A 26036-nucleotide genomic window follows, 5' to 3' on the forward strand; every position below is an offset into this window, starting at 1 on the left:
CAAGGCTACATCATACATTTTGTTCCAAATAGTTGGACCGGGAATGGAACCTTGAGGGACGCCCGCTGTTACTTGCATTGACTTCTGTCCTTCATTTATTTCGTACACCAAGACTCTGCTCTGGAAGTAGCTCTTCAGGATCTTGCACAGATAGTCGGGGACCTGCCTAATGTGTAGTGCTGCGGCGATGCCCTTCCAGCTGGCGCTGTGGAATGCGTTTTTCACATCTATTGTATTCACGGCGCAGTATCGATCTCCTCTTCGTTTCTGCTTCGACGCTTTCTCAGCACACTCGAGTACTGTTCGAATTGCGTCCATCGTCGATACTCCTTTGCATAATACAAACTGCGTTTTCGACAACACGTACTCACTCTCCATACACTTCATAAGCCTGTTGAGGATGATTCTTTCCAAGAGTTTTTCGAGCGTAACCAGAAGGCAAATGAGCCTAAGAGGCTTTGGCAGCAGTACCAGCTTCTGGATCTTCCATATTCGTGAAAAGTTTCCTTCGTCAATACACTTCTGCAACACCTTCCTGATCACGTCCGGATATGACTGGATGGGCGTTTTGCCGCTTCTACAAGCTCGTCGTTAGACACTTGCTGGTCCACGACGATTGCTTCTGCGTCTTTACCGTACGTCGTTGGTGGCCAGGACGTTGGATCGTGTTTCGTAAAGAGACCATTCACGATCACCTTCAGCTTGTCTGGGCACATCCCAGCTGGCGTCGAAGGGTTCTTGATCGTTGCCATAACGACTCGATACGCACTACCCCATGGATTGGCGTCTGCATCTCGGCACAGTTCCTTGTTACAATTGAATTCACTAAGCTTGATCTACCATTTGCGTGCGGTCCTAGCTTCTCGAAAAGCCGTCTTTCACTCCGTTCCCTTCATTTCTATCCCTGCTCTCTGAGCCCGCCTTCTGGTTTTGAGACAAGCAGTGCAAAGCGTTTAACAGTCAGCTCAGTGGCGTCGATATCCTCGTTATTGTCGTCTTCCCAAGTGCCTCAACGAATAGTTCCTTGTTGAAGGCTTTCGTCTTTCACACCCGCTCGCTAGTTATTCTTCCTATTGTTGCCGCAGGGTTCCGTTGACCGATGCGGAGGTGAATCGCTTGATGGTCGCTATGGGTGTATCTCTCACAAACTTGACTAAATTACCAGTCAAAACTAAGAACCAAAATTCATTCTTTGTATATTAAAATAAAAGCTACTTGATTATGATATCACTGAGTTCAAGTTTAGAACTAAATGCGTATTATAATATTCGTATTTCAATATTCTGGTTATGAAACCTGAAAACTACTTTTTTTGCAACATGAATAGTCTGACCAAAATCTACCCAGACAGTAAACGATCAAAGTCGTTCAATTTGTACAAACTGCATCACTCCCGCACTGTATGAAATCGTTTGAGCGATGAGTTTCCTCGCATAATATGCTATTTTATGAGTTCATATGTACATTCCGTTTCGTCCCATTTACTTGTACAACGTAAGTCACGTAAACTTTGTTCTCACTAATTAATTCGCATAAAAGTACAGACTAATTCGCAAGAAAATCAATACACTCGCATTGCATGTTATGTTTCATCATATATATTATGCACGTATATCACCTCACTTTTGTACGTATAAGACCTTTTCGCGACATCTTATGCATCGCATAAGGATATTTTTTTTTATTTCCGTACAAAGTGGGCCGAAGGGTCTCAGATTTTCATGAAGCTTTTTCCACAGGCAGGGCTCATCAATATATAAATAAAAAAAATTGAGAAAAATTCAGGGTCGCCTATTTTCCTGGAAAACTCAGTTGGAATTTTTTTGTTTTCCTCTGACATTACTTACTTTGAAAAATCATAACTCAAGAACGAAGCATCGTAGAAACAAAGTTTTTTATTAATGAAAATGAAAGCAAATTTTCTCAGGAATAAAAAAAAAATTAACTGGAAAAAGTTTTCCACAAAATTTTCCACCGTTGAGAAAACTCGTAAAGAAAAACCGGAAAAAATGATTCATAAATTATTATTTCGAATGAGAGAAAATGTGTTTGAAAACATATATTGTTATCCATTTGTTATCAGACATTTTTCATACATTGGTGACAAATTTAGCTATCATTTGTTTAGCATTACAAAACATCAAAATGACATCAGCTATAAGCATCCATAGCTGAGAGAGAAGGGACTACTCACTGACACTTAGCTTGTTTTCTTGCCTTCTTTGATTTCTTTCTTCCATTCTGGGGTGTGCACAACGGTTAAATAAACTATTCAACTTTACTATGAAAGAGGACATTAATATAAAAGATACCAACAGCAGTTAAGCAATACCCAACCTAACATGTGAGATCAAAGTAAAACACAAAGATCATCGAAAATGTCAATTAAATTTATTTGAGTTTTGGCCGAATTTTCTCACTCTGCACTTCCAATGTATGGTTTTGGTGACTGGTCCGCCATGACTTTTGAGAGTACACAATCTAAGCCAGCTGTTTCCTCTCTCTCAGATGCATATCATCAAAGCCCTTGCTAGGGTATAGCGCAGCCCTTCCCAAGCGTTATAGCCGATTGCAATACACTAAGGTTTTTTTACGTTGGTCCGTAAAAAAAACCACGTTAATTCTAAAAAACACGCTAATAAAAAAACCGACGTATAAACACGCTTTAAATACAAACCTCATGTTTTTTGACGTTTCATGATCATATGAATCATAATGTAGAACATTGTTTTGTATGGAAAAAATATGACTTTTTTACGTCGGTTTTTGGATTAACTCGTTTTTATGGTTGTGTTTTTTAATCGCCTCGTAAAAAAACTTTAGTGAACTTCCGTTTATATTATAGAAAATTGGTAAATTTATCGTACATGAAATCATATCCTATATGTGGCTACACCCCAACCTCTTTTTACGATCGTTATGGGGGGCCGTAAAAAAAATCGGTCGTAACATAGTTATAATTCTGGTTTAGAAAAATACAACTAATACAACAAATGATATTCAGCAAGGTTAAAGCATTGATTGAGAACATTCAAAAATGGCCATTTAAGTTTTCATATTCTGGTAATAGATGGCAACACTGCCACACAAAAGAGCCATTTATATGGGGGTGTTATGTAGATACTAATAAATTTTAAAGATAATGATATCATATGTTCACCAAAGTTGAAGGAAGTGTTGCATGCCATACAGTCGACCGAAACACAAATGTTCATGTGACTGGCAACACTGTTCAGGAATAATTAACTTTTGTTTTGCGGATATCTCAGGATCCTGACCACTTAGGAAGATGGCGTCTTCGGCAAAGTTGTTTAGTAGCTCAAGGGCTATCATGATTCTAGTCAAGAGATTCGAGATATTTCCACCAGTCGGCCCTAGTGAGCATGAAACTTTTATTTTATGGATATCGCAAGACTCTGACCATTAATTAAAAGGGGTGGTCTTCGACAAAGTTGTTAAGTAAGTCAAGGAGTACCGAGCAAGTTGATTCAAAACATTGCCATCAGATGGCACTAGTGTGCATTAAACTTCTATTTCGCTAAAATCTCAGGTGCCTCATTTGTTAGAAAGATGGCGTCGTTGACAAAGTTTTTCAGTAGCTCAAGGACTCTCATTATTCTATTCAAATGGTTTGAAATTTTGCCAACAACATGACTACTTAGAAAAATTCGACAAAATTATTCAGTAAGTTAAGGACTATTATTCTTCAAGCTGGATTTTGTCACCAGGCGGCATTAGTGGGCATAAAACTCGTGTTTTCAAATTTTCTGGCCAAAATAACGATAGTTTATAATCAACTTAACAACTCTACCGCCACGTTTTCACACAGTCAGGATCCTGAAATATCTGCGAAAAAACAGTTCGATGCTAATTGCCGCCGCCTCCTGGCTGAATCTTTTTGGATCAAATAAAGATTGGCTCTGAGCTATTGAACAACTTCGTCGAAGATGCCATCTTTCTAAGTGGATACATCGAGTGCAGATTTCGCAAATACAGAATACAGAGTGCAGATTTCGCAAAAAGTTTCGTCGCTGAAAAGCAAAATTTCAAATTCCATGGCCAAAACAATGACAAGCCTTGCGCTACTCAATAATTTTGCCAAATACCCAATATTTCTTAATAGCCAGGATTCTGAAATATTCTTAAAACAAAACACTCGCTAGTGTCGTCTGGGGACACAATATTGGATTGCATGGGACGAACAATGATAACCCTTAACGTAATGAAGAAGTTCGTCAACGGTGTCATTTTTCTAAGTAGTCAGCATCCTAAGATATTTGCAAAATCAAAGTTTTCTGCTCACTTGCGTCACCTGTTATCAATATCTCTAAACTCATGACTGTAATAATCCGAAGACGCCATCTATCTAAGTAGTCAGGATCCTGAGATATCATAGAAACAAAATTTTGATGCCCACTAGCGCCGCATTCCAATGACCACCGCATGTCAACCCTTAATCTAGTGAACAATTTTGCTGAACATCATGATCCTCTATTTTGATGACTTTTTAAGATATAAATCATTTATAAAAACAATCGATAATCTGAATTTCGGTCGTAAGCAGAACCGTCGTAAAACGAACGATCGGAAAAAGGGGTTGGAATGTACTTTACATAAATCTTGTCGAACATTCTTTTTTTTTTTTTTAATTTAATTCGTTTATTTGGAAGGCTCAGGTGCCGTAGGGCATAACAGAGCCGAAATCTTTTCTTTTTTACATTGTTTACATTTTATTTATTTTAATAACTATGTATATATACATATATATATATATATATATATATATATATATATATATATATATATATATATATATATATATATATATATATATATATATATATATATATATATATATATATATATATATATATATATATATATATATATATATATATATATATATATATATATATATATATATATTATGTGCAAAGTTTCACGTATAAGATGTCGAGAAAAGGCCTTAAAAAGCACGCAATATGAGTGTGTAGATTTTGCTGCCAATTAAACTTTACTCTAATACGACTTAATTTGGATAACAAAGCATATTTCATAACCTGCTACGAATAGATTGGACTCACTTTGTACGAGTATACGGGGCGTATTAAATGTACATATGAACTCATAAAATAACGTTTTCTGCGTGGAAACTCATCGATCAAACGATTTCATTCAGCGCGGGTGTGTTATAATTTGTATATAAACAAGTTTGTTCGTAAACTGTTATAAAACTTGTGTTTGGCTGGGTACGATTTCTAACTAATTAAAGTACGGTGATTTTGCAATAACATATCAGTAACATAACAGTATCAGCATGCGCACATACAGCAAGCTGTAGCTACTTCATTCCGAGTTTTTTTTAATCCGGCTGGTTTAGAATTAGATTTGGCGGATGTAAAACATGGAAATGTAAACTGTGGAAACATGTTGCTAAGGTGATGAAACTGTTTTTTTTTTCTTTTGAAAGATTGTATCTAAAGATTTGTGGTGTTTTGCATGCAAGAATTTTAAATAATTCCACCAATGGTTTGGCCAATGCTACGCCACCCGGGTAGTTTGTTTTTCTCGTTTGTGATAAACTGAGATGACAAAGCATATCAGTTATATCTGAGTGATTTGATGGTGCTGTTCAATGCTTTCTGACAACAGTAATAGCAAAAAAGCTATTTGAAGTGTGAAAACAGCATTTAATAATGACCATTGTGCTACTCAAAATTGAATATTTCAAACCAGAATTATCTGTGCAGTTTTCATGGGCGTAAATAGCCATCAGACTTCGGGGGGGGCTCGGACCCTTAGTATTGGAGGTGTTGGATTGTTAAGGATTTACAAAAATTCCGATGCTTGTTTAGACAATATTTGTAAATCGATCGCACAAAGGTAAGCCATAACTTCGAAAGTGTCTCAAATTGTTTGATAATTATGTGTAATGTACACCACTAAAATCTAATAGGATTAATTTATTTGGCAAGATAACGTTTTTTACATAATCAGATGATGTGGCTCAAAAAGTGAAATGAGTTGAAGTTAGCGTTAGCGTTAGCGTAGTTACGGTATACTTCGTAGATTGGATACTAGCAACATTCATGTTTTTTCTTTTGATAATCTCATCTAGAATGCCTTCAGGACCAAGGCTAGGGAATAAGCCTTGATCCAATCTTAAATAAGAATACCAAAACCATGAATATTGCTATTCCCGGCCACGCCCATCTTTACTGTAACTTGGGGTTGGGGAAGGAAATGTTGATGTAGCACTTACTTAATTAGAGGCCTCCGACTCAGCGACACCTTCATAAGTGCTACGGAGTTGGGGGTTGGGAGGAGTATTAGATCATCAGGATTCGCCTGAAAAGCTAGCGATAGACCCAAAGTAGTGTTTGTTTAATTGTTTTTGATTTAATCTCTTGAATGCCGGCAATCAAAAGAGGACAAATGTTTGATTTACAGTATAAAGAATGTTGTTTCACGTCAAAATAGTCGATCACGCGTTCAACGGTAATAACGATCCGCTTTCTACCTAGTAAAAAGCAGAATAGATCCCTGCAGGGTCATCTAAATAAGAAAAAAAAACTTTGTTATGATTCACATGGAACTGTCATTTACATGAACATACAACCGACCAAAATGCACTCACAATGCATAGCGTATTCCACAATAAGTGACAAGTTGAAACGAGTAAATTGCCGCACTTCAAATAAGCGAGAGAAAAAAACACCCGGGAAAACCGCAGAAACATGCCGCACTCCGAATCGCGAAAACCTGATCACGAAACCGTTACATCTAAAACAAAATCGGGTATTCTGTTTAAAAGGAACGGACTCACCAAATGCTTGCAGCCTCCGGAAAAAAGTTACTTATTCCCCTGCCACGGCGCCGGTCAACGTCCACCCTACTCTTGATCCAGGTTGAAACGTATTTGTTTTCCCAGGTTCAGAAACTGAATTTTCAACGCGAAACTGAACAACATTCAAAACGCGGAAGAGCAACAATTTCACGCCGAAAGAAGATTTCCACTTTTTCACTGTCACGAAGAACAATTCGACAAATTTAAAACGATTGCGGCCAACTTGGATTGCATCAACCAAATTTATATGATGCACGGAGACGAAAAAAACATGACAGTAGATCAAAGTGAAATGAGTTGAAGTTCACCCACAATAATTGTGTTTTAGCTAGAGATTTAAGCCTTTCTCCCCACGACTTTGATCGACAATTTCTCTACGAAAAAAAAAAGCGTTTGAGCAAACAATGTTGCAAATAGAATAAACTTTTCGAAATCAGTTAAAAAAGTTGATTTGCATTAGTAAATTGATTGTTTATCAATAGTTTTACTACTGGATTAATCTTATTTGTCCCAACTTCTTAACGGATAAAACTTAAAATTTAGAAATTTCTGAAATTTTAACATAAGATTGAATAATACCTTTGAGAACATTCATAAATTATTATTTCGAATGAGAGAAAATGTGTTTGAAAACATATATTGTTATCCATTTGTTATCAGACATTTTTCATACATTGGTGACAAATTTAGCTATCATTTGTTTAGCATTACAAAACATCAAAATGACATCAGCTATAAGCATCCATAGCTGAGAGAGAAGGGACTACTCACTGACACTTAGCTTGTTTTCTTGCCTTCTTTGATTTCTTTCTTCCATTCTGGGGTGTGCACAACGGTTAAATAAACTATTCAACTTTACTATGAAAGAGGACATTAATATAAAAGATACCAACAGCAGTTAAGCAATACCCAACCTAACATGTGAGATCAAAGTAAAACACAAAGATCATCGAAAATGTCAATTAAATTTATTTGAGTTTTGGCCGAATTTTCTCACTCTGCACTTCCAATGTATGGTTTTGGTGACTGGTCCGCCATGACTTTTGAGAGTACACAATCTAAGCCAGCTGTTTCCTCTCTCTCAGATGCATATCATCAAAGCCCTTGCTAGGGTATAGCGCAGCCCTTCCCAAGCGTTATAGCCGATTGCAATACACTAAGGTTTTTTTACGTTGGTCCGTAAAAAAAACCACGTTAATTCTAAAAAACACGCTAATAAAAAAACCGACGTATAAACACGCTTTAAATACAAACCTCATGTTTTTTGACGTTTCATGATCATATGAATCATAATGTAGAACATTGTTTTGTATGGAAAAAATATGACTTTTTTACGTCGGTTTTTGGATTAACTCGTTTTTATGGTTGTGTTTTTTAATCGCCTCGTAAAAAAACTTTAGTGAACTTCCGTTTATATTATAGAAAATTGGTAAATTTATCGTACATGAAATCATATCCTATATGTGGCTACACCCCAACCTCTTTTTACGATCGTTATGGGGGGCCGTAAAAAAAATCGGTCGTAACATAGTTATAATTCTGGTTTAGAAAAATACAACTAATACAACAAATGATATTCAGCAAGGTTAAAGCATTGATTGAGAACATTCAAAAATGGCCATTTAAGTTTTCATATTCTGGTAATAGATGGCAACACTGCCACACAAAAGAGCCATTTATATGGGGGTGTTATGTAGATACTAATAAATTTTAAAGATAATGATATCATATGTTCACCAAAGTTGAAGGAAGTGTTGCATGCCATACAGTCGACCGAAACACAAATGTTCATGTGACTGGCAACACTGTTCAGGAATAATTAACTTTTGTTTTGCGGATATCTCAGGATCCTGACCACTTAGGAAGATGGCGTCTTCGGCAAAGTTGTTTAGTAGCTCAAGGGCTATCATGATTCTAGTCAAGAGATTCGAGATATTTCCACCAGTCGGCCCTAGTGAGCATGAAACTTTTATTTTATGGATATCGCAAGACTCTGACCATTAATTAAAAGGGGTGGTCTTCGACAAAGTTGTTAAGTAAGTCAAGGAGTACCGAGCAAGTTGATTCAAAACATTGCCATCAGATGGCACTAGTGTGCATTAAACTTCTATTTCGCTAAAATCTCAGGTGCCTCATTTGTTAGAAAGATGGCGTCGTTGACAAAGTTTTTCAGTAGCTCAAGGACTCTCATTATTCTATTCAAATGGTTTGAAATTTTGCCAACAACATGACTACTTAGAAAAATTCGACAAAATTATTCAGTAAGTTAAGGACTATTATTCTTCAAGCTGGATTTTGTCACCAGGCGGCATTAGTGGGCATAAAACTCGTGTTTTCAAATTTTCTGGCCAAAATAACGATAGTTTATAATCAACTTAACAACTCTACCGCCACGTTTTCACACAGTCAGGATCCTGAAATATCTGCGAAAAAACAGTTCGATGCTAATTGCCGCCGCCTCCTGGCTGAATCTTTTTGGATCAAATAAAGATTGGCTCTGAGCTATTGAACAACTTCGTCGAAGATGCCATCTTTCTAAGTGGATACATCGAGTGCAGATTTCGCAAATACAGAATACAGAGTGCAGATTTCGCAAAAAGTTTCGTCGCTGAAAAGCAAAATTTCAAATTCCATGGCCAAAACAATGACAAGCCTTGCGCTACTCAATAATTTTGCCAAATACCCAATATTTCTTAATAGCCAGGATTCTGAAATATTCTTAAAACAAAACACTCGCTAGTGTCGTCTGGGGACACAATATTGGATTGCATGGGACGAACAATGATAACCCTTAACGTAATGAAGAAGTTCGTCAACGGTGTCATTTTTCTAAGTAGTCAGCATCCTAAGATATTTGCAAAATCAAAGTTTTCTGCTCACTTGCGTCACCTGTTATCAATATCTCTAAACTCATGACTGTAATAATCCGAAGACGCCATCTATCTAAGTAGTCAGGATCCTGAGATATCATAGAAACAAAATTTTGATGCCCACTAGCGCCGCATTCCAATGACCACCGCATGTCAACCCTTAATCTAGTGAACAATTTTGCTGAACATCATGATCCTCTATTTTGATGACTTTTTAAGATATAAATCATTTATAAAAACAATCGATAATCTGAATTTCGGTCGTAAGCAGAACCGTCGTAAAACGAACGATCGGAAAAAGGGGTTGGAATGTACTTTACATAAATCTTGTCGAACATTCTTTTTTTTTTTTTTAATTTAATTCGTTTATTTGGAAGGCTCAGGTGCCGTAGGGCATAACAGAGCCGAAATCTTTTCTTTTTTACATTGTTTACATTTTATTTATTTTAATAACTATGTATATATACATATATATATATATATATATATATATATATATATATATATATATATATATATATATATATATATATATATATATATATATATATATATATATATATATATATATATATATATATATATATATATATATATATATATATATATATATATATATATATATATATATATATTATGTGCAAAGTTTCACGTATAAGATGTCGAGAAAAGGCCTTAAAAAGCACGCAATATGAGTGTGTAGATTTTGCTGCCAATTAAACTTTACTCTAATACGACTTAATTTGGATAACAAAGCATATTTCATAACCTGCTACGAATAGATTGGACTCACTTTGTACGAGTATACGGGGCGTATTAAATGTACATATGAACTCATAAAATAACGTTTTCTGCGTGGAAACTCATCGATCAAACGATTTCATTCAGCGCGGGTGTGTTATAATTTGTATATAAACAAGTTTGTTCGTAAACTGTTATAAAACTTGTGTTTGGCTGGGTACGATTTCTAACTAATTAAAGTACGGTGATTTTGCAATAACATATCAGTAACATAACAGTATCAGCATGCGCACATACAGCAAGCTGTAGCTACTTCATTCCGAGTTTTTTTTAATCCGGCTGGTTTAGAATTAGATTTGGCGGATGTAAAACATGGAAATGTAAACTGTGGAAACATGTTGCTAAGGTGATGAAACTGTTTTTTTTTTCTTTTGAAAGATTGTATCTAAAGATTTGTGGTGTTTTGCATGCAAGAATTTTAAATAATTCCACCAATGGTTTGGCCAATGCTACGCCACCCGGGTAGTTTGTTTTTCTCGTTTGTGATAAACTGAGATGACAAAGCATATCAGTTATATCTGAGTGATTTGATGGTGCTGTTCAATGCTTTCTGACAACAGTAATAGCAAAAAAGCTATTTGAAGTGTGAAAACAGCATTTAATAATGACCATTGTGCTACTCAAAATTGAATATTTCAAACCAGAATTATCTGTGCAGTTTTCATGGGCGTAAATAGCCATCAGACTTCGGGGGGGGCTCGGACCCTTAGTATTGGAGGTGTTGGATTGTTAAGGATTTACAAAAATTCCGATGCTTGTTTAGACAATATTTGTAAATCGATCGCACAAAGGTAAGCCATAACTTCGAAAGTGTCTCAAATTGTTTGATAATTATGTGTAATGTACACCACTAAAATCTAATAGGATTAATTTATTTGGCAAGATAACGTTTTTTACATAATCAGATGATGTGGCTCAAAAAGTGAAATGAGTTGAAGTTAGCGTTAGCGTTAGCGTAGTTACGGTATACTTCGTAGATTGGATACTAGCAACATTCATGTTTTTTCTTTTGATAATCTCATCTAGAATGCCTTCAGGACCAAGGCTAGGGAATAAGCCTTGATCCAATCTTAAATAAGAATACCAAAACCATGAATATTGCTATTCCCGGCCACGCCCATCTTTACTGTAACTTGGGGTTGGGGAAGGAAATGTTGATGTAGCACTTACTTAATTAGAGGCCTCCGACTCAGCGACACCTTCATAAGTGCTACGGAGTTGGGGGTTGGGAGGAGTATTAGATCATCAGGATTCGCCTGAAAAGCTAGCGATAGACCCAAAGTAGTGTTTGTTTAATTGTTTTTGATTTAATCTCTTGAATGCCGGCAATCAAAAGAGGACAAATGTTTGATTTACAGTATAAAGAATGTTGTTTCACGTCAAAATAGTCGATCACGCGTTCAACGGTAATAACGATCCGCTTTCTACCTAGTAAAAAGCAGAATAGATCCCTGCAGGGTCATCTAAATAAGAAAAAAAAACTTTGTTATGATTCACATGGAACTGTCATTTACATGAACATACAACCGACCAAAATGCACTCACAATGCATAGCGTATTCCACAATAAGTGACAAGTTGAAACGAGTAAATTGCCGCACTTCAAATAAGCGAGAGAAAAAAACACCCGGGAAAACCGCAGAAACATGCCGCACTCCGAATCGCGAAAACCTGATCACGAAACCGTTACATCTAAAACAAAATCGGGTATTCTGTTTAAAAGGAACGGACTCACCAAATGCTTGCAGCCTCCGGAAAAAAGTTACTTATTCCCCTGCCACGGCGCCGGTCAACGTCCACCCTACTCTTGATCCAGGTTGAAACGTATTTGTTTTCCCAGGTTCAGAAACTGAATTTTCAACGCGAAACTGAACAACATTCAAAACGCGGAAGAGCAACAATTTCACGCCGAAAGAAGATTTCCACTTTTTCACTGTCACGAAGAACAATTCGACAAATTTAAAACGATTGCGGCCAACTTGGATTGCATCAACCAAATTTATATGATGCACGGAGACGAAAAAAACATGACAGTAGATCAAAGTGAAATGAGTTGAAGTTCACCCACAATAATTGTGTTTTAGCTAGAGATTTAAGCCTTTCTCCCCACGACTTTGATCGACAATTTCTCTACGAAAAAAAAAAGCGTTTGAGCAAACAATGTTGCAAATAGAATAAACTTTTCGAAATCAGTTAAAAAAGTTGATTTGCATTAGTAAATTGATTGTTTATCAATAGTTTTACTACTGGATTAATCTTATTTGTCCCAACTTCTTAACGGATAAAACTTAAAATTTAGAAATTTCTGAAATTTTAACATAAGATTGAATAATACCTTTTCTGTTGAAGTTAAACTCTGCGTGGCTATCATCAAATTAAAGAGTTTAAACGTTATTTAGATTTTGTCCGGTATTGGGTGCTGTCCGCGCACTGGGGGATCTTCCCCGAATGATGAGACAGTTTGATTGAACAAATATTTGGACAGAATTGATATAAAAAGTATAAAATTCTTATACACATTTTTGAATCGTTAAGAAGCTCTACCGCAGGTTTGTGAATCATTTTATTATGGATCATGCTTGCTATCCAATTATAGCATGTTTGAGGAGAGAACGCTTTGAATAGTAGTAAAAAACAATAATTCGTAGAGTGGTATCTAAGGCATCATTGAAGCCAACTGATGATTCGCCAGAGCAAATCAATGCTATTCAGCTTTTAGTTGAACCGTAAAGCTTCGTATGCAGTTTTCTACAAGAAAGGAAATTCTTGACCGAATGGATCAACAAATTCGATACAGAATTTTATTTCAAACTGCATTTCTTCTCAACTAAGTACTTCGATAAAAAAAAAAAGATTTTCTTAAGACAATTAATTTCACACATCATCAAGATAGGCGATTTCTTTTTCTTTTCAGCAGCAAATTAGCGGAAAATTTTGACTACAGGACAATTATTGATCCCAAAATCTCGAAGCTTGTTATAAAATTGGTAATCATATACAACAGCTTAACCGTTTGGTTTTCTAATTAACAATAGGACTACAAATGGATCAAGCGAGTTCAGCCAATTGTAAAACCTGTTTCGGAACATATATAACAAATAAGGGATTAGCACATAGATAACAAAAAAGAGGTTGGCTGAAGACATGAGACGTTTTAAAACTACGTTTTGCTAATACATTCTAAACAATGATCATCCAGAAATTTTTAAAATTTGTATTGAACATGCAGTTGAATTATCTCATCATCTATTTTTCAAAATTTTTAAGGGGGGCCAAGTTCACGTTTCGGGGGGGCCAGCCCCCCCTGGCCCCTCCCTATTTACGCCAATGGCAGTTTTGCTCCTAATGTTGTATGTGTGTTTTGACGGTTTTGACAACGGAAAGCGTCATTTATGCATCCATGCCGTTGTTCTATGAAGATACTAAACCGTCCAGATGATGCGGATTCAATTTCCCAACTAAAAAATTGAGTTTTTTGTTGAACCGACTTCTTTACTGGACCTTAAGACAATTGAATGGATTTGGTGAGTTTGTTCCAATTACACTGCTTATTTTCTGGGCTCTGTGTATTATGGGATGGGCTGAATTTTTCTTCTCGTTTCAGAGAGCGAGTAACGGCACTTAAACCAAAGCTCATTAGTTATGACACCAGGTGTAAATACCTGTGCCCCATCCCTGGATGAAAAACGCGCATGGAGTGACATTAATTTCTTAACAGTGTCACTCCCAACGATGGTAGAAACATAACATTCACACTTACACCCAATTACAAAAAATATACTAAACAACACATACACCAAATTTCAATCCGGTCACATGACATGACATGACAGCTCTGTGTATACATTTGTATACATCGGTGGAGGACCAGTGCATACACGGGCCTGTCATTTTTATAGAATAACTGTCAAACAGCTTCCAAAACAGCTGATTTGGAACGTCTTGTGAAAAGACCTAGAGGTAGTATCCTAGACTATTACCCTTCCTATTGTCGCACCGCCACCAAACCGGATCGCGCCAGTGAGACTCGCGACACGCCTCAACTCGCGCCTTTTGAAATCAGTTTTTTAATGTGGCGCTGCATTCTTACGATTATTATGAACACAGCGCACTATTCACATACACTACCCGTCATAAATACGGACTCACTGAAATAAGTATTGCAACACTCAGCTGAATAATGAATCACCCCCAAAAAGTTTAGCATCACCTCAAAACAGGTTAATTCACATTGCTATATCTCGAGATCCTTACGACTTGCAAAGAACCGATCTTCAGCTAAGTTGTTCAGGGGATCAAGGACATCCGGAAAGCGAACAGTTTAGTTCGCGATTTTGCCGCTAGGTGGCACTAGGCATGCAAAATTGAGCATTTCAAACTAGTTCTAGCTTGTGATCCATAAGAGATAGAAAGTTTGAGTCTTCGGCGAAGTTGTTAAGAAGGCCAAGTACCTACATCCAGAAGACAAACAGTTAGGTTGTAGATTTCGCCGCTAGGTGGCGCTAGTGAGCATGCAAAATTGAGCATTTCAAACTAGTTCTAGCTTTTGATCCACATGAGATAGAAAGTTTGAGTCTTCGGCAAAGTTGTTCAGAAAGTCAAGGACATCCCGAAGACAGATAGTTTGGTGTGAGATTTTGCCGCTAGGTGGCCTAGTGAGCATATAAAACTGAGCATTTTAAACTAGTTCTAGCTTGCGATCCACAAGAGATAGAAAGTTCGAGTCTTCGGTAAGTAAAGAACAGAAATTAAGTAAAGGACATCCAAATATTAAATTTTTTTGGTTCCTAATTTTGCCACTAAGTTGCACTAGTACGCATATTTATTTAATTTATAAAACAAATTCTATCTTTCGAGCCAAATGAGATAGATAGTTTGAGTTGTTCGGAAAATCAAGGGTATCCAGGAAACAGTTTACTCTGGAGGGATGACTGTACCTAAACATTATGAATTTGATAAGATAGAATTTCCAGAATGCTGTTCAGAAATCCTTTGGCATTTGGAAGTTGAAGTGATTAGGGACGGAATCATACTAAATTAAAGTAATTCAGGTCTGATCAAATGTATATTCAAGTGTATCATATCTAATTCATATTCTGGTGATTCTGGTATGACTTACTCCATGTGCGAGTGACTCAGTCAGGACTCATATTTATCATATTTAATTTATTCAAGTCAGAATCTCTTCATATACAAGTGGTTCAAGTTTGATTGTCTTCATATCCAAGTGATTGATGTCTTATTCTCTTATTATTTGACTTCAATATGGAGTAAACAAAAGTCATGTCAAATTCACTCCATGTTCAAGTGACTCAGGATTGATTCATTTTATATTCAATAGATTCAAATTTAGTTATCTCCATACCCGCAAGTGTTTCACGTCAGATTCACTTTATTATCAAGTGATTCAGAATTTATTCATTTAATTTTCAAATGATTCAGTTTGCTCCATATCCTAGTGATTCTTAACTGATTCACTCATATTCGACTGTTTTAGGTTTGATTCATTGATGTTCAAATGATTTCAAGTGATTCACTTCATTTTCGAATGTTTCAAGTTTGATTCACTTTATGTACAAGTGATTCAGGTCTGATTGATTTCCTTTGTCAAGAGATTTGGGATTTATTTCCAGTGATTTATGTTTGATTCGCTTCATATCCAAGTGATTCATGTCGGATTCGCTCCATATTCAAGTGATTCAGGTTTGATTCGCTTTACATTCAAGTGCTGCAGGTCTGAAGCACTTCATATTCACCTATTTCAAGTACGAATTACTTGATATTAAAGTAGTTCAGGTTTGATTCATCTAGAATTTTCCACTTTTACAGATATAACTTGATGTTCAAGCAAATTAGGGCTGATTCACTTCATTTTTAAGTGATTCATGCTTAAATCACTTTATGTACGTTTTTCAGATTTGATTAGTTCAAAATCCAAATGATTGATGTTTGATTTTAAGGCATTCAGGTCTCATTCATTTTATATTCAAGTGTTTCAAATTTGACTAGCTCCATATCCAATTCACTTCATATTCAAGTGTTTCAGGTGAGAATCACTTCATGTGATTCATGTCTGATTCACTTCATAGTCAAGTGTTCAAGGTAATATTCACTTCATACACAAGTAATTCAGGAACGATTACATTCTTGTTCAATTTTTCAGATATGATTCGCTTTATATCCAAATGATTCATGTCATGTGAGACTTCATTTTGGAATGCATGCTCACTAGCGCCACCTAGCGGCAAAATCGCGAACTAAACTGTTCGCTTTCCGGATGTCCTTGATCCCCTGAACAACTTTACTGAAGATCGCTTCTTTGCAAGTCGTAAGGATCTCGAGATATAGCAATGTGAATTAACCTGTTTTGAAGTGATGCTAAACTTTTCAGGGTGATTCAATATTCAGCTGAGTGTTGCAACACTTAGAGTAAAGTGGGGCAAAAGTTCGAGTGGGGTAAAAGTTTCTTTTTAGGATTTCCAGCTCAATTCAAAACAAATCTTATAAATGTCATGGTGGTTCGAATGCTATTCAAGTAAGAGATTTTCAATCCAAATATCATAAGAATCGATTGAGATTTGGAAAAGTTATTTGTTGTTTTTCGACGTGAATATTGTAATTTTAGGTCAAACTTTCGTTCCATGGAACCAATTGAAGATAAAATCTTTTTCAATATTTTATGCGAGGGCTCACCTTAGATATCATAAGGCTGCTTTGAGGTGTATTAGTTTTTGCATAAATGCTTGAAAACAATTTTTGGCCCATAGTGGGGCAAAAGTTCGAATCTGCGGGCAAAAGTTCGACCCATGTATAAAATCACGGAAAAATTTGCAAATTGCCTAAAATTCACATATAATCTTCAAATTTAGTTAAATTTGTCTGATCGTGTGAAAATTGTCATCAACATTTTACATTTCCACTTAGTTTTATGAAAAACTTGTATTTTTGAGTATATTACAATTAACCCGGTTTTGGGCAATTTTTTGATGAAAATTTAGTGTGTATTTTTGGTCAAACTCAAGTTTACGGCTGGTGTAAAGTTTGCCTGTCATAAAAGGATCGATATTTTGTGTTTTAGCCAGCGAACTTTTGCCCCACACTAGATTCGAACTCTTGCCCCACCGGTGGGGCAAAAGTTCGAATAAGACAATCAATTTTAAAACTGTTATAACTAAAAATGGATAAATATTTTGACACAAGTTTGTTCAGCAAAATTATAGCCAATATGTTGAAGGTTCACTATATGGTATTTGTTTTATTTTAACTGCTATTGTTTTCCTGGAAATTTTGATTATACCACTAAGGTCGAACTTTTGCCCTACCTTACTCTATTTTAGTTAGTCCGTATTTATGACGGGTAGTGTATTAGCTGCGACGCACGGGGCCCGAGAAAACAATAATTATAAATAAATGTTGGTCTTGATTTCTACCGGATACATAATATCATCCAACTCCTGGGCATCTATGAGGGTGTTGGTGAGGACTCTTTTCAAATAGATGTCATATCCATTGGCCGGCAATGGAAATTGTCATGACTTTCCATCTCTGACTTCCGATTGAATAGCTGTTTCATCAAAAATAGTTTTTCATGAGCAATTAGAAAAACAGTGGTAAAGTAACTAACATGACAGTTTTCAATATGCAATCTACGAAATACTCTGTTACCACTCAATGCAACGCAATATTAATTATGAGAACTTAAGTTATTACTTTGTTATTGCGAGCTGCAAAGTCATCATAGCATGACGGGCTACGTAGTCTTAATTAATAAACAATAGGCGCCTTAAATCTAGGATAGTACGTAATACCTATTTATTACATTTTTATATAATCATTGTTTGTTTGATATTTGTAGGCTGACCATACGTACCGTATTTAACGGGACAGTACCGTTTTTAACCCCTCGACGGACTGTCCCGTCGTTTTATGGAAAATGCTCGAAATGTCCCGTATTTAGGAAATGGAGAATTGGCACATAATTTTCAACACCAGTAAAAAAATAACAACATAGCAAACAGTTTTTAGAAATATTTCAGAGTTTATTGTCTTACTCATCTATTTTCCAAGCAATTATTAGTTTCTCAAACAGAGCTAAACTTGATCCGTACATGCTTCTGCTTAACTTTTTGCGTTTCTTTACTCATATTTATGCCAAATTTTGCTGGATTTCCAAAATATGGATCTTCATATGATAATTATTCATATAATACCTAAAATGAAAAAGAACAACTATGTATGTGTTTACTTCTTATACGCAATTGATTGGATTAACAGTTTAATAAGTGGATATTTCAATTAAGCAATGAAATATTAGAAAAATTTACGTTTGAATTTGAAAAATGGAAAGGTTTATGTAATTCTTAAAAACGCTGCTTCTTGGAAATCAAAGAATGAGCTTAAAGGTTCTTAAGTGATTTTTATTGAATCATACAGGCATGTAGCTTGGGATTTCATAATCTGGTTCTGCTACTTTCCCTCGAATGGAGGTTTCCCGAATGTCGTTCTCCCAACGCCTGTTCTCAGAATGCTAGTTTCCCCGAAACCCCGTTTCCCCGAATAACTCAGTTCTTCGAAAAATTCTAACACTCATAATTGGCATAACCTTTTGCATTTCAAGGTGGTGAACAATATATGTTTTTGGCAATATGTATTTAGTAGAGAATCATCAAATATCTCCTTCTTTGGTAGCTTATCGATCTTTAAAAAATTTACTATTACTTAGCTTTTTTCGAGAAACGGGCCATTCGGGGATCTGGAATTCGGGGAAAAGTAGCACAATCGCATAGCCTATGTCTTTTAAAATTGTCCCGTTTTTGTTTTTTATTTGTCCCGTTTTTATCTGGTTGGCTTATGGTCAGCCTAGATATTTGCAAATTTCCTTTTAGTTTTAATAACATCCGGCCGTAATTGTATCTGACTGTAAATGCAAAACTGAACTATAAGTTTGTCGAGTAGAGCAACGCTTTCAATAATTGTAATGTTTTATAATATTATAAATTTGCCTAATGTTGATATTAATAATCGGACGAAACTGGACAGCTTAGTCTTCCTATGATGTACGGTAAAATGCAAAAATACAAAGCAAGACCATGTCGTCTAAGTTCAAATATCAGTATAATCCATAAACAGTTGACATGCAATGACAATTATGGAAGTTCTTAACAAATACTAGTTTGAGAAGCAATAAAAGTATAAAAAATCAAACAAATGTATCAAACATTTGGCATTCTATTACCATGTAACAAATATAACTTAATTTCCTTTTCATTAAACGAGTCAAACCCCATCAAACGCCTCATCGCCATCGTCGTACGCCAAGCAGCATCATCAACTTAAAGAATCCAGAACATTTCCCTTCAGAACGAGCCAAATCACTTTCATTCATGACATTCCTCGTTATTTCCTGGCCAACGTCCCAACCTTTACCGCACCTCCTCGACTCTCCTGGCTCCCTTCTTACAACGAACACCAATCATCACCTCAGCCAGCCAGACTTTTCATTCATTCATTCATGATAACACACTTGAGTCTTGGCAAAGTTCTAAAATAGTACTACGCTCGGCTACTACCGATGATGTTGGCTGATGCTTCTGCTTGGATAGTTTGTTACCATACTACTTTTGGCGTTGACTCTCTTGGCTCTGGGCTGCTTGCTAGCAGGTAGGCCAAAAATCGTACCGAGCGCCAGGCGAAAGTGTCTATTTTCGAGCCAAACAAACCACTCTGCAAGACTCGTTGAAGAACCCGGCCTACCAACCGACCGACGACACCTCAGTGCCCAGACTCAGTCTCAGTCAGTGCCAACTAGACCAGCGAAGTGCGCGACATCGATGACGTCGACACCAACCACACACAGCAGTCCATGATTCTGCAAAACTTTGCTTGTTCATGGCTTGCTTCCTCTTTTTTTTTTTGGCTGTTTCGATTTGGCTCGAAGAAAGCGTCTTTTAGAAAATTCTTGGCACGAAACTAAGTATTTTGTATGTTTTGATACAACATGTTGATCGTCGTCGTCATCACGGGATCCCGCGGCCAACTGCGACCGGTTCTGTTTACATGCGATTTGTGCATCAAACCGATCGGACGCATGATTTTGGGGAGAGTTTTTAACCTAAAATTCATCTAAATTTGCAAATACGCCTAGAAAGGGAATGGATCTAAGAACCCTGTCAAAAGCGCATGGTTGCCTTGCGTTACTGCACACACTGCATAGCTAGAAGAGTGCACCCCATCGTGCATCACTAGAAGGGACTGAAGTTTGCGTGGAAAGGAGGCGCACGCGACAGAGAGAGGAAAAATCTGGGCCTCTTTCGTAATCACACCAGAGCTAGAGAGCTGCGATGAATTTTCTTTTCAAACACAACAACCACCCGCTTTTCTCAAGCGCATTCGCTCGCCCCTCGACACCGTTGTTGATAAGAACTGATAACAGACAGAAAGGCAACATTTCCCACAACCCATTCCACCCACCCTCCACGGATGTTTACGTACTCGTTCTGTTCCGGATCGGCAGGAATTTTCTCGATATCTAACGCAATAAATCAACCACTGACACTGGCAAGGATCAATGCGATAAAAATTGGAAAATCCTTGAGAAAAAATGGATTTTCCGCCTCACGGTTTCCGCACTCCAACGACTCAACGAATTCAGACTAATCACATAAGGCTACTGGTAACGTTAACAACTGAACAAAAATCTACCGAAAACTTAAAAAACTTCACAGTCTAGACACATTAATCACAGCACACATTGGAGATGAACACCATCGGGGTAGCATAGACTACTGCTGTTGGAGTTTGTTCTTGTTCCTCCGATTTCCTTCGCCACGCACAACTACTCAAAGCGGGGGTCAAACACTTGGCTCACTTGGACCAATCCTGCGTTCTGCGTCTAGCAAAAACCGAATTTCACCGATTTTCCATCTTCATCACAGCCTACTGACTTTTTCTCAAATTTCGTCGAGTGGAAATCTTGCGGATAGAGAAGACAGACAGACAGATTTTAGAAGGGAAAATTTCAGACGAGAAATTATATCAAAATAAAAACCGAACGAGAGGAAAAAGAGGTGTGCGTGTCGCCTGTCGTGTGCACTAAAGTGACGGTCGTGAAGAACAGGGCTGCTGGCCGATGCTGATGCTGCAGGGCGAAAATGCAGCTCTCGGGTCGTGAAACGTGCACGGCTGGTGGGAAATTGATGAGCGAATTTGACAGATGAGATGCAGAGCGAATTGCGGTCGGATGCTGTGGAAAATTTTCGCTCGGCGAGAGGCGAAGGAAATTCGCGCGGGTTTGAAATGAACGTTGGGTAAATGGCTACTTTATATGTACTACTTCACTCATATTCTAATCAATATGTTCCTTATAAATGTGCAACTCACTGTTGAATTTCAGACAAATTGACCGAAAAAAAAACATACCGGAGTGGATTATAGAGGTTACAAATAGTGTTTGCAGTAGTTTTTCAACGTACACGTTGCACAGTGGTCCAGGAATCAGTTTTACGCGGAAAGATGCATTTTGAGCTTTAGAATGAAACATTAGACAAAAACAATCTTCTACAAAGTTGTTTGTATTAGTAAGGTCCTTTGTTTGGTGTTATTGAAAATTAGGGTGGAAGAATTTTCATAGAAATTGTGTAAGTAATTTTCTTATTTGTAGAAATAAAAAATTAAATTGACCGATTAAGAGCTTTTTTCAAATATCTCATCAAAGTAGTCTATGAAACACTTTTAGAGCTTTTAAAAATGCGTAATTTGGTGAGTGAAGAAACTCACTACCTCCTTCCGTTTGGAAATTATTGTTGGTTTTCTCTCAAAAACATACCTACTTTAATTGTGAATATCTCTGATTGGGGCCATTATAAAAAATATCTTTTGACGGCATTCAAAAGACAAAATAAAATTGCATATTATATCAAAAAATTACAGATGTGTTATTTTTGTAATTTTGATAAAATGCCCTGAAAAACAAAAGTTTTTAAGCAGAAAAACTTTAATAACTTTTGAACTAAAATAGATATCATATTTTGCATGAAAATTTGCGTATTAATAAAGTTCTTAAAGTCGTTCATAGACCACTTTGACGAGAAATCTGAATTAAGAAAGATAGGGCTCTAAAACTATTTTGAAGATGTTCATAGTATGTATTTTTTTATTATTTTTCATATTGAGCATGTAAATAAAATTTTAGACAAAATGATCTTCTACAAAATTGTTTCGAAAAATGTAAGCTTTCATACTGTGTCATTTAAAACTAGGGTGGTCCACAATATCACACAAATCATATAATCAACTTTTTTATTTGAAAAAATACTCTTATGCAAAGCGGTAGAACTTGAAATTTTGATTGACTTTGCCAAAAAAGCTTTTCTGTAGCTCAAAATTTGACCAATCTAGAGCATTTTTTTCTAATCATCGCAGGGTAATCCAGCAAAAATAAGTTTTTCAACTCTAATTTTTTTAACATTAGTTTCTCATCAAAGTCGTCTATTATCGACTTTTACACCTTAACAAAACGCAAATTTTCATGCAAAAAGATTATTGATATCTATTTTTGTTCAAAAGCTATTAAAATTTTTGTGATAGAAAATATTTGTTTTTCAAGACTTTTTATTAGAGTTACAAAAATAACACATCTGTATTTTTTTTAAATAATATGCAATTTTATTTTGTCTTTTGAATGCCGTCAAAAGATTTTTTTATGTTTGCCCAGAGATATTCTCAATCAAAGTAGGCATGTTTTTTAGAGAAAAACAACAATAACTCCCAAACTGAAGAAGATAGCGAGTTTCTGCACTCACCAAATTACGCATTTTTTAAAGCTCTAAAAGTGTTTCATACACTACTTTGATTAGAAATTTGAATTGAAAACTCTAGAGCCAGAAAACCAGTTTTGTTCGGACCACCCTATGTCACCGTAGGGAAAAAGCTCTAAATCGGTAAATTTTAGAGATACAAAAAAAACTTTTTTGACAAAGTTGCTTGAAATTGAATGGTCTACAACTTTGCTGAAGCATTTATAATATAATTTCTACAAATAAGAAAGTTAGTTACCCAATTTCTATGAAAATATGGTCCACCCTAATTTTCAATAACATCAAACAAAGGACCTTACTAAAACAAACAACTTTGTAGAAGACCGTTTTTGTCTAATGTTTCATTCTAAAGCTCAAAATGCATCTTTCCGCGTAAAACTAATTCCTGGACCATAGTGCGTTGTTTCTCGGAATAATGCACTTTATATATTTTTGCAATTTACCATCGTAAAAGGCTGATTTTCATCACGCCAATCTGTCAGGCCTACTTTCCTGTACTTAAATATGCAGTGCGGGAATAAACATTACGCACCTGAAACCAGTGCTGTAATGATCAGCCTCCTAACACCGCCCATACTACCCCATTGGAAAATAAAGAGCAAACATCGCTGGTTCCCACTGGGAAGTGGTTCCCACTGACAATTCAAAAAAAAACAAATAGTCATTTAAGGACTAACAATCGAGGAAGGCGAAATCTTTTTTGCATAAACAAACGGTTGTAAACTATTCGTTTGCAGTACAACAAGTTAATTAGAGTTGATATGGTTAGCGTGGAACACATTTAAATATCGGAGAAAAATTCCCCTAATATGATTACACCAATGTACGTTATTGTTCTTGGGTTTGACGCTGTCCTCGAAAACATGGCTGCCTAGCACCGGGCTGGTAATGATTTATTACGCAACGCTTTCTCATTACGCAACTGTTTTGAGTTGCGTAATGAATCATAACACAACAATTTTTCAGAAATTGTGAAATAATGGTGAATGAATTCCGATACAATTTCTGATACCCTCAAGTGGTCTTCTACGAAATTGCGTTGTACGTAACTCGTTGCAGAATGATGATTTTTACAGCACTCGTCGTAATTAATCTTCTCGACAAGCATCGTAGAATAAATTTACGATTCGTGCTGTAAAAATCATCATAATGCAACTTGTTCCGTAAACTACTTTTTGAATAAGTCGATTACAGGTTTCGGGGTTATGGAGTAGAATATGGTAGGGAGGTATCGAGTTACAGAGAGATCAAAGTATGCTTGATTGAAGGAACCGCGCACTTCATCGAGTTAGGAAGAATATCGAATAATAAAAAGTTAACTGCATTATTAAATCACCTTAGTCGTTATCACCAATCTTATGCCCTGTTAGTCATCCGGTAACCACGGAAAAGATCAAACCTAGATAATTTACTTTTTCACATTAAGTACTAAGATAAAACTCAATGCAGTAAATTGAACGCCTAGTAGACAGTTGAAGATCTTAAATGAATGATGCAATCTTACCTGCAATATACGGCCTGTAGAGTAGTATCAAACGAGTTATTAGGAAATTAGTAGGAATTAGAAAAGTTCTTTATTTTTCAAAAACTTCAAATCTTGATAGTGTAAGAAAAATCTAAATTATACATTTATTATACTTTACAAAAAGAGAAATGGATTGGTAAAATTAATGTCATTATTTTATTCCAAGAAATTTTTGGATTTCATAGCAATATTACAGCTGTAAACACTTAACTGTAAATTCTGCAAATTTTGAATGTTTCATGGCAGTTTTCAACGAAAACTCGTCGGGAAATTATTACATGGCCACCGAGTGTCAAACAAGGCCCAGGACTGCTAAAATTAACCCATGTGATTTTCTTTACCAAATTCTGCAAATTTCGATATGTTGCAAGTCTGAGTTGAACAAAATGTGACAATTGACCCCATTACCGGGACATGCCTACCGATTGTTCAGCATGGCCCAGAATTTGATATTCCACTTGGCTGGAAATTGCAAATTGGCCACATCCGGGCCTCTGGAACCTATCCAGCTTTTTACGCTAGCTAAAAACTGCGGGGGGTGATTCGATTTTGACATTTCTTGTCTACAGATTTTATGGTGAGGTCTTAGACAGTGACTTCAAATTGTTTATTGAACTGTCAAAAATTTCCATTGTATTTATTAACATGCCTTCTGCAAATTCCAACTGCATATAATTATCAGTAATTTTATTTTATTTTTCTGTTTTAGGAACCGTAGGACCACAAATATATGTATGGGAAGAGTTGATGAACCTAACCAATGGAAATTAAATTTATAATCCATGCCAATTTTCTGTAAGAATTAGGTGGTACACGATGTTCATTTAATTTCCATCGACGAGGTCTACGCCATTAATGACCAGCGTCATGCTAAGATAAGGTGACCAGACGTCCAGACGCAATTTTCAACATGATAATACTGCGTAAAATCTAATTGTTTGACTAAACTGAGCAATTAGATCATGATTTAGACCTACAGTATTGGACAAAACTTGGACTTTTTCGATTTTCCATACAAAGCTAGATCTCAGTTATTCATGGACTGATTCGAATGAAATTTTTACAGAACATCAGATATAACTTGAATTTTAACATATATTTTTCAACAATTTTTCCAATCACGAGTTTATAAGTAATAACGATTTAACTAAAGTGTAATTTTCGACCAAAAATTCAAAA

General features: G+C 36.1%; 1 protein-coding gene across 3 annotated transcripts in view; it reads right to left on the minus strand.

Annotated features, from left to right (window-relative positions):
- The window catches only part of LOC5572033 (nuclear factor 1), an 87621-nt gene extending 65985 nt beyond the window's left edge, over positions 1-21636 (minus strand). For 2 of the 3 annotated variants that reach the window (XM_021838805.1, XM_021838802.1), the window contains exon 1: positions 21009-21636. The gene's annotated coding sequence lies outside the window, so the exon portion shown is untranslated. Of the gene's footprint in view, positions 1-20987 lie in introns of all 3 variants that reach the window. The other variant, XM_021838804.1, reaches the window with a different exon arrangement.
- Positions 21637-26036: the final 4400 nt, after the last annotated feature.

The sequence above is a fragment of the Aedes aegypti genome, chromosome 1, assembly GCF_002204515.2.
Source record: "Aedes aegypti strain LVP_AGWG chromosome 1, AaegL5.0 Primary Assembly, whole genome shotgun sequence".
NCBI lineage: Eukaryota > Metazoa > Arthropoda > Insecta > Diptera > Culicidae > Aedes > Aedes aegypti.